Source organism: Delphinapterus leucas, chromosome 3 (genome assembly GCF_059928025.1).
Source record: "Delphinapterus leucas isolate spDelLeu-1000000601 "Yukka" chromosome 3, BTC_Dleu_Yukka2, whole genome shotgun sequence".
Taxonomy (NCBI): Eukaryota; Metazoa; Chordata; class Mammalia; order Artiodactyla; family Monodontidae; genus Delphinapterus; species Delphinapterus leucas.
Window position 1 is genome coordinate 2,654,050 of NC_143131.1, and position 10,096 is coordinate 2,664,145.

At 56.9% G+C, this 10,096-nt stretch overlaps 1 long non-coding RNA gene across 1 annotated transcript; it reads left to right on the plus strand.

Moving 5' to 3' along the window:
- The first annotated feature begins 6,124 nt into the window (after positions 1–6,124).
- On the plus strand, positions 6,125–9,225 carry LOC149749501 (uncharacterized). The gene is made up of 2 exons (XR_016392577.1): positions 6,125–7,385; positions 8,079–9,225. It is a non-coding gene; the product is annotated as an uncharacterized LOC149749501 (long non-coding RNA).
- The last annotated feature ends 871 nt before the right edge of the window (positions 9,226–10,096 follow it).

The following is a 10,096-nucleotide window of genomic DNA, read 5'->3' on the forward strand; positions in this document are numbered from 1 at the left end:
GTCAGCTTCTAGTTCCACAGCTGGCACAGCGGCGGCGCTGGCATGTGACCCTGTGCCTGCCCCGGAGCAGGTGCCACCCACAACCCACCTAGAGACAGCGCCCGAATCCAGCCTCTGTCTTGGGGGGGACATGGGGGCGCCCCAGTCCCAAGCACGGGAATCCCCAGAGGCTGGACCGAGGCTGCCGCCCGCCTCACCGTGAAGCACTGGTCCCTGCAGAGGGAGGACAGGTCACTTCCGTCCACCTCCCTCCGGCTCCAGGGAAAGGCGGCCCCAAACCCGGTGCCAACACCAAGGGGACCAGGGGCAGGACACGGGCTTTCCTGACAGCCTCCGCCTCCCCCACTAGAGTCCTGTCCTCCAGGACAGGGGTGTCTGCTCCTGGCGTGCGTGCGTGCAAGCACGTGTGCGATCTCACGTCCTGGGCAGCCTGTGTGCGCGTGTTCACAGGTGTGTGCATCTCTGTTGGGGGAGGAGCACAGAGGAGGGTGATGAGGCTTTCCTGCGGCCCCTCCCGTGGACTGGACTCGGGGCGGCCAGCTCTGAGCTGGGGAGGGGCGGGGCAGGGTGTGGGCAGGGGCCGGGAGCAGGCTCTGTGCTCCTCTGAGGCTCTTGCCGAACCCCCGGGGTGGCCCTCGAGAGAGCGGGCAGTATCGGTGCCAGCCATCACTCCCCAGCCTGCCTCCTAAGCCTGGAACCCGCGCCTGTCCTGGAATCTGACCCTGGTTCCAGGCTCCCGCAGGCCTGGCCGTGGCCGAGCCCACAGTGCCCCCTAGTGCCCTACCACCTCCGTGCTCCAGCTCCGTGCTGGAGCTGGTAAAGCTGCTGCTTTGTGTCTCCGAGGTCAGGGAGGGGGTCGTGCTGCTGGACCCACGCAGGTGCCCAGACAGGTCCATAGGAAGACAGGGACACATGGACCCGTTGGTACAGCGATAGCAAGTCAGCAGCTGAATCTTTTAGCAAATGAGTTCCTTTGTGGCCTGAGAGAATTCTGCTGGGTCTTTCTTGCCTCCCTGACACCAGGGCCTGGAGACAGCCAAGCGCCCACCCGGGAGGACTGCCCAGAGACTGCCTGGGACCTGTTGTGTGGGCCAGGATGTCAAAGGGCCGCACGCACTGTCCCTCAAGTCCCCTCTCGCCTCCCGAACCGACCGGAGAAAGGCTGACACCTGGGTTGGCCAAGCACTGTCCCCAGCTGCCCCTGCCTAGCTTGCAGAAAGGGCTCGTGTCCCCCGCAACGGCACTGCCACCCCTCACTCCCTTCAGGGCCACTCCACCTGCTGCAGCCCCTGGAGAGCAGAGGGAAGACCACCTGGGCCGGACCGTGCACAGTCCCTGGCCGCCCTGCCCACTTCCCGTCTGGCTCTGTGGGGGCGGGTGGAGGTGTGGGCTTTCCCGCCAGGAACAGTAACGGGATCACAGGACATCCTTCCTGGGCAGGGCTGGACCCTCGACACACCTCATGGATGATTCCCTTACCCAGGGTCCCAAAGATATCAGAGGAGGAGGGAGTGGACGGGGAAAGAGAAAGATGGGGTTAGAGACAGGGATGGAAGGAGGGAGACAGAGAGACAGACAGATGAGAGGAAGGCTGAGAGGGAGAGTCAGGGTGGGGTGCAGAGGACTCAACGCCCACCACGTCTTTTATCCCAGCCTCAGACAGCGCCGGCCGGCATGTGCTCTGGTTTCCACCCCCGCCCCGGCCACCCTCCTGTCCACCTCCTCCACCCACACCCACCTGCCCCCGGGGCTGAGCAGTGGCCTCTGTGGACTGGGGCCTCACAGCCCCCCTAACCAGCCTCCCCAAATGCTCTCTGGGGTCCCTGCCCCCGGCTGCTGCCCCAGCACCATATTGGGTGACTTTCTGGCCATGTGGCCCCAGGAGATGACATTCTGCGGGTTCAGTGCTCTCCCCAGAGTCCCCACATACAGACCCAGGGAAAGACCGTCTCTACCCAGAGGGGCATCATGTGGCCATGGCTCCCACTCTGGACCAGGCAAACCCAGGTGACGGCGGCCTGGAGCCCTGCGGTCCCTGGGATGGAGGAGACGAGCTAGGCACCAACAGCTGGCGGCCAGGACCATCCTCGGCATGATGGGGCAGGATGACAACTGGGGGCTTGTTTTACAAATAAATACCCTTTTTGCACCCATAATGACAGCAAAGAGGTGAAGATACAAAATGTTACCTAAGCCCCAGAAATCCCTCCTTGTTTTCTCCTAGCAGTGCCCCACCTCCACCGTGAGTAACTTTTATCTTCAAGTCTGTCATCTATGATTAGCTTTATCTCATTGTATACACGTGGGTCACACAGCACACACGTGGAGTCACATTGCACACACATGGGGTCATACAGCACACATGTGGGTTAACACAGCACACACGTTGGGTCAATACAGCACACACATGTGGGTCACACACACAGCACACTTGTGGGGTCATAACAGCACATGCTCCTTGGTGTCTGGCTTTTGCGTGGCCTTCAGCTAGTGGGGTCTTCCTTCAAGCCACGTGATCATTGATATTTGCTGCCATGTGAGCCTCTAGCCGTGTCTGCTGGTGGAGGCGTGTATGGATTTGCTGGTATAGGGTGTGGTCTTCTGAGTAACGGCCCCCCAGGATGTTCACGTTCTAAAACCTGAAGCCTGTGTGTTCCCTTAAGAGCAAAGAGATGTTGCAGGTAGGATTGGGTTGAGGCTCTCAAGATGGGGCGCCTGCCCAGGGCTATCTGAATAGTGTCCCCCAAACTCACATCCTTCCCCAAACCTCAGAAAGCACCTCATTTGGAAATAGCGTCCTTGCAGGTGTGCTTAGTTTAAGTGCGGTCACACTGGCATAAGTGGGGCCCTGATCCAATGTGGCATGACTGGTCAGGAAGGTGGAAGGGACACAGCCAGGAAGGTGACATGGAGACGGAGGCAACATTGGGTGATGCATCCATACGCCCAGGGTCACCAGGAGCCGGGAGACACTCCTGGACCAGAGCCTGCCTCACGGCCGCGGGTAGCCGACACCTGCTGATTCCAACTTCTGGCCCCGAGAACGGCGAGAGGAGAAATTCCCATGTAAGCGCTACGGCTGCTGCAAGAAATGCATACAGGCCCAGGGCGTAGCCACATGGTCCCCACGGGAGGGGAGCAGGGGGCCGTCTGACCCAGGCGGCTGGGTGCATGGTGGCGGAAGTGGAGTCTGGAAGCTGTTGCTGCGAAGACAGGAGGGGCCCCGCGCGCCTCCAGAACCTGGAACAGGCAGGGTGCCGCCTGCCCGGAGCCCCTGGGGGAGTGGCCTTGCCAACACCGCGACTTCAGCCCGAGACACCAACTCCAGACTCTGGGTGGGAACAGTTAGGGGGAGGATCTGGGCCATCTAAAGCTACCACGCTGGGGCAGGCTGCCAGGGCAGTCCCCAAGGCACAGGGTACCCCCGACAAGTAGGTGCGGGCGCAGCTCTCGCTGACTCGGCGGTACAGGCTGCTGTCACCCTGCTTGTCACGGAGGGTCATGAAGGTGAGTGTTGTCTGTCTGGACGACCCCTCTTTCCAATCTCTGTCCAAGTCCTTTGCCCGTTTTTCCGATATCTAAAACCTCCTGGAGCACATGTCCATTTTTTATACTTCTGTGAATATTCCCTTGAATTTTGCATTTTTGGAACCACCTCTTTTTAGGAACTAGCCATTGCCGGAACCCATTTTCTGTGCGTCAGCTCACGTGACCCTATAAAGAAAATGAAGTCCTTCAGGGGATTCCTACCGGGACTTTGGATTGAGTCACCTGTCACCTCTGACCTGGCCTGAAGGTCGGGCCTTCTCAAAGCCCCGCCCCCTACCCCCAGGCCCACCGCAGCCTTTCCTTTTCCCGAACACACCGGCCCGGCTCATGCCTTGGCCTTGGCGGCCGGACCGACTTGCCCACTAGGAGCCCCGGGTGCAGGGCCCGGCCTCATGACACTTCTAGGGGCCCCCGAAATGCTTTAATTTCTTTTATAATAAGAAATAAAATAGGAACGGTTAGGTCAAAGCAATGTTTTAATGTATAATATGAATGTGTCTGCCTTTACAGTCATAAAGTTTCAAGGTGCTTCTTGTGCGGGAAGGGAGCCCTCAAACCCTGATGCCCGTGCCGTGCGCCCCTCCCCCAGAGCGCTGCCCTCCCCCCCCACGGGGCCCCCACTGGTTCTCACGTCTCAGCTTTAATGTCGTGCCCTGGGAGAGGCCTTCTCCTTCCCCAGACCCAAATAAGGCTCTTGGTTAAATTAACCCCGTTTCCACGACTGTGTAGGAGAGCGCCGCACAAAGGTGTTAATAGGGCCGGCCCTTGCGCTCCAAGCCCCAGGGTGGGGGCGGGGCCAGAGGCGGGGCCGGAGGGGTGGGCTTGGGGGAGGGGTCAGGGGGAGGGCTCCCCCGTGGCTTCCGGTGGCTGCGACCACGCTTGGTGTCCGGGCCGTGGCCCTGTTTCACGCCGCCTCCGTTCTCTGTCTTCCTACTGTGTTCAACCCCGCCCCCCCCTGCCCCCACCGTCCCCTCCGCGCACACCTGCCTCCGCTCCCACTTCTCACCCTGGGCCCTGGCTGTTAGCTCGCTGGGCGGCCCGGGGGGACCGTGGGCCGGGGCCACAACCAGGAACTGGTGCTCCGCGGCTCCGGTGCCAGAAGTCCCGTGCGGAGATGTCGGGGGCCCGCGCGTCCTCGGGCGCCTGGGGAGGGTCGTTCTGCCTCTTCCGCCTGAGGGGGTGGCCGACAGTCCTGCTGTGCGGCGGCAGCCGCCATCCGTCTGTCTTCCATCGTCACGTGGTGTCTTCACGCGGCCTTCTCGTAAGGGGCCAGTCCTGGTGGGTGAGGGTCCACCCCGCTCCGCTGTGGCCTCCTCTCGGCCGGTTTCACTCTCAGGTTCCCGGGGGCCCTTCTCAGCCCCGTCCAGCTTCCTGCACCCTTTGCCGTGGCCGCCTGTGCTTCTTCGCGCGGCACCTGCACAGCTGGGGGCTCGAGCGGGCTGGGGGCGGGCGTCACGTGCCTAAGTGGCCTCGGGCCCCATGGGAACTGGGTGCCGAGAGAGCTGCCTGCCTGCGTTCGGTTTGGAGCCTGGCACAGCTGGGCCTCAGTCGGTCTTGTGTGGACAAATGAGTGAACCTGGAAACTGTCCCCCAGACAGCCCCCATGTGTGGCTTGAGCCCTGGGAAGACGCCTCCTTGCAGAGCCTCTGACTGGGGCGCTCAGTGCCTCTTCTGTGGCGTTTCAGCGAGTCCGCTCCTGTTTGCAAAGTATGGGATGAAGGTTGGTTCTTTCATTTACTAATTGCTGGTCCCGAGGACTCCCGCTTCCCGCGGTGTCTGGGTAAGTGGCACATCACATCTGTTCACGTCCATGTTCTCGGGGACGTGTACATGGGCTTAAATGGTTAAACATCTCAAACAAATATACTTGGCAAATGGAAATCAAACCTCATTTTCTTTTAATTTCGGAGTTGTCTGTGGAAAGCTGACTTGAAAGGCATTGAAATTGGGTAGGTAATTAATTCACATGCACCTACAAGAGAGGGGAGAATGCACAAATTATTTGTAACATTTTGTAAGCACTGAAATTAATGTAGTGTGAATTTGTCATTTCTACCCAAAGTTACAGATTTTCTATATTATAATTTAATCTTTCTAATGTAAAAAGAATAGGAATTTTGCCCTTTCTGGCCTCTTGGGAAGCAAGAACTAGTGTATCTAATTATCTGAACACATAAGAACATAAAGGAATAGCAAGGAGTGAAATTATAAATCAGCCGGGAGAACCCCACGTCTTCTGATTAAACTCTCTTTCTGGAGCCCTTAGCAATCATGTTGCCTCTATGTTCATAGTAATTGCATGTGTCAAAGCTGAGGCTTTGTGTAAATGGGACGAACACGTTACAATTTTAATTCAGAGAGAGATAGCTGCCCGGGCTTGGGGCGGTGTGGGGAGCAGGGCGGCCGCCAAGGGGGCAAAGGCCCCGGGTGACGGGGTGACGGATGGTGCCGGGGTCTCATCAGGCCACGTTGCAACAGCGGAATTTCTGAAAAGGAGAAATGCAATTTACCAGCACAAAGCAACCACCTGCTCTCCCGATGCCTCACGTAGCGGAGCCTGTCTCATTTGCTTCCTTGCTCCAGGGCGGTGAATTTCCACAGCAGATATACTGTTGACCCTCAGGGCTGTGACGCAGGAAAATGAGATATTCTGACATACTTGCATCTCGGCAACAAAACAAAATCCTGTTTTTAACTTTTAAAATGCTCCCCAAAGCCAGAGGAGTGGCCACTTCTCTCTCTCTTTTTCCCCCTCCAGGAATCCCAGCTTTCTTGTTTTTCCTGGCACCTGAGTGATTGGTGCCTTTGAAGTCTTTTTACTGACGGGCCTGTGGCTTCCAAGCAGGAGAGGCTGGTTTGTCATCCAAGGGTAAGTCTGGCAAGAAACTCTCTCTGCAAGGGATTCGTAGCGAAGGCGCCGCTGTCACCGCGGCAGACTTGGTGACGCCACGGTGAGGAGGTACAGGGCTGGCGTGGCCACCCTTACATCCCATGGACTCTGGGTGTGCCTTCCGCCTTCGGGCAGAGGGGAGCCCCGCCATCCAGGCTCCGTCCCGCGTGGACGGCTCAGAGCTGAGCCCACTCCCTGCCTCTCCCAGTCCTGGTTTTCTGGCTGGCCTCTTTTTGGCCAGTACAAGGCCAGCGTTAAAGAAATCCTCCAGTTTAGACAAAGGTGGCAGAGGGTGGGACAGGGTTTGGAGGGCTTTGGACTGCACTGTCTTAGCTCAGAGCAAACACCATGGACACGAGGCGACCGAAACAACAGACATTGATTTCCCACAGTCTGGAGGCTGGACATCTGAGGTCAGGGTGCTGGTGTACTTGGTTCCTGGTGAGGCTTCTTCAGCCGCCGCCTTCTCGCCGTACCTGTGCCCGGCAGAGTGAGTTCCGGTGTCTTTTCTTATAAGGGCACCAATCCCAACGGATCAGAGTCCATCCTTATGTCCTCATTTAACCTTAATTGCCTCCTGTCTCCAATACAGTCCCGTTGGGGGTTAGGGCTGTGCCGTGAATTTGGGGGGGACGCAATTCAGTTCATAGTAGCCAGTTAGCACAATTGTGCGCATGTAGCAGGTGCACCTACTGCCGGGGAGGCCTCAGTACTGTGCCTGGCTGTCCCCACGCCCACTGGGGCTGGTGGGTTTTCCCCATCGAGCTCTCTTCTTCTCCCTGGCAAGTGGGTCCCGGAGGGGCTATTGGGCTGCTTTTGCCCCAGCGATACAGGGCGACGTGTCCCGTGGAGACGGGTCCTGCCACCTACCCCACGGACACCATGAGAACACGTGTCCAGGCCACTGGGAGAGGCTACGTTGGACCAGCGCCTCCAGTGAGGGAAGGTAATTAGCAAATTATGAGCAAGGCCGGTCCTGCTTTCGGAACGCTCTGCCAAGCACGTCCCTCGCCCGCTCACATGGACTCTCCACACTTGAGGGTCGTTGGTGGCGGGGACGCGAGCAGAACAGGTGGATCCTTCCTCAGCTGGGGAAGCAGCAGCCGAGGAGGTTATCTGGGACGCCTGGGCCGGGCAGGTGCCCACCCAGAGTCTTGGCCACACTGTCCTCGGACTCGGGGGGTGGAGATGCGGAGCTGCTTCCTGCTCCAGCGTCGAGACCTGGTTGACGGCATGCCTGTGCGTGTGTGTGCATGCATGTGTGTGTACATGTGTGTGCATGTGCTCATGTGTACCATCACACGTATCACGGAATAGGGTGGAAACATTGCTATTATTATTATCATTGTTTTCTGCAACTACAGGCTCCATTTCATGTTGACGTCTATTGGCTTCTTTTCCTTTTCTATTGAAGTATAGTTGATTTACAAGTTTCAGGTGTACAGCAAAGTGATTCAGTTATACCCATACACGTATATCTGCTCTTTTTCAGATTCTTTTCTCTCACAGGTTATTACAAAGTATTGAATAGAGTTCCCTGTGCTGCAGAGCAGGTCCTTGTTGGTTATCTGTCGTATATATAGTACTGTGTGTATTGTTACTCCCAGTCTACTAATGCCGTTACTTTAATCAACAACAGAAGTGGAAACACCATGTAAATAACAGAGGCTCGAATGCTGAACTGGTGAGCAGGTCTCGCATCTCCTCCCTGAGGGGAGGGTCCCGGCCGGTGAAGCTGCTTCTGCTGAATGGACCCGCCCCACCTGCACCCCGGGCCTGGCCTCCGTCCTGGTGCCCCTTTGATCTGAGCGACCGGCCGCCACAGCACAAAGGTCAGTGGCAGTACTGCAGCCACGAAGGCTACCACGACTGGCTGCCACGGATACCCCGCTGGTCCCTCCCTGGTGAGCTTGGCGACCTTGTCGTGCCCTCAGCAGCCCCCTCCCCTTTCCCGGCTGCACGGTCACCTGCTGCTGACCATCCGGGTCCTCTCCTTGGCCGTGACAGTGACAGCTCGTGTCTGCCAAGCATTCCCAGTGCCCGGCCCTGTGTCCTCTGCCCCAGCAGGATGCCTTTGAAGGAGGAGAAGCGCAGGCACTTCTGGGTGCTCAGCCCTTCCTGGGCTGGGACAGACCCTGTGCTCAGCTCAGTTGACGGGCTGAGTGAGCAGTGACCACCTTCGGGGTTGGTCCTGTCAGTCTCACTGGGCAAAGCACGCGGGGGCCTTGGGCCGCGTCTGCCACTCGGGGTCACGTACACGGTGAACCCATTTCCCCGCTGCCTTTTAAATGTAATAGCTGACATCCACCGCCTGCTGCATCCTCCTAGTGACGCCAGGGCCAGGCAGGGGGCGCGTTGGGACCCTCGAGGGACATGTGTGGTGCTCGCTGCCCTCGGAGGAGCGTGGTGGTCGTGGTGGCCCCCTGCTGGGAAGATGCACCCATCTGGCAGCAGGAGCTGTGTGTGATTCATGACTGGAACGGTTGACGGGTGTGGCCGCAATCTGATTCTTCTCTCACTCTTTGATTTATGAAGTTCGAGACCGCCGTCGAGGCCGGACCACTGTGACGTCAGAGCATTGATTTAAAAGCCATTTGGCCGATTGAGAGTTTGTGTCAGTGAAACATAAATCACAGTCTAATTTATAGATCATTCGACTCTCCTCTCTATTGGCAATTTTATTTTCATTGTAAAGTCTGATTTTATTTATTTATGTGTAAGAAAGAAAAATTGAGGTTGAATAGATATATATTCCCAGTCCTGGGTTCTTGGGAATCTACCCTAAAGATGCCAGTGATTTATTTCAGCATGGTTACCCCACTTCACAAGCGGCTGGAATTTCTCTTGGCTTCCTGGGCACCCACCGTTGAGTTTTCTATGGCGAACTTGAAATTAGGCGTCTCAGCCGAAGACAGTGTTTTCCCCATCGTAGGATCCTTCAACTTAGTAGACGGTAAAACTGCAGCACAGGGAGAGAGCTGACACCCAGGCCCTGCTCACAGCGCATCAGTTTTGCTCTAAGTGCTTGAGTATCTTCAACATTTCACACTGCAGAGACAGCAAGTCTGTCTTTGAATTTCTAGAATTCTTCAGAATGTATGGAGATGGGCAGATGGGTATAGCGTATTGAAAGCAAACGTTTGAACACAACAGGCCTGGGTTTTCAAATCTTAATTCCTCAGTTTACCAGTTGCATGCCTTTGAGGAGACCACAGTTTCTATGAGATTCTGTTTCCACACTTGTAATAGTAGGAACATAGCTTTTAGCATTGCCATGAGGATTGGGAATGGTTGACATAAAATATCTGTGCGCAGTTGTGTCTAAATTAAAGAGAAGCAGTGGTTACTGGGAGGGTATATGGAACTTCTAAAAATTTACTAAATGTAGTTGTAAAAACCTCGGAGGTTGGGATCCCATCGCATAAATTATTCAGGAAATCAAGCCACACATCTCCAATGCTGGCAGTGGCAAGGGAAGGGGAGGGGAGGGGAGGGGAGGGGAGGGGAGGGAAGGGGAGGGGAGGGAAGGGGAGGGGAGGGAAGGGGAGGGAAGGGAAGGGAAGGGAAGGGAAGGGAAGGGAAGTTACTGCTGCAGGAAGTGTCTGGAACTTTAGGAACTGTCCAGGAGGCCTGCTTGTAGACATGGCAGCGTTTCTA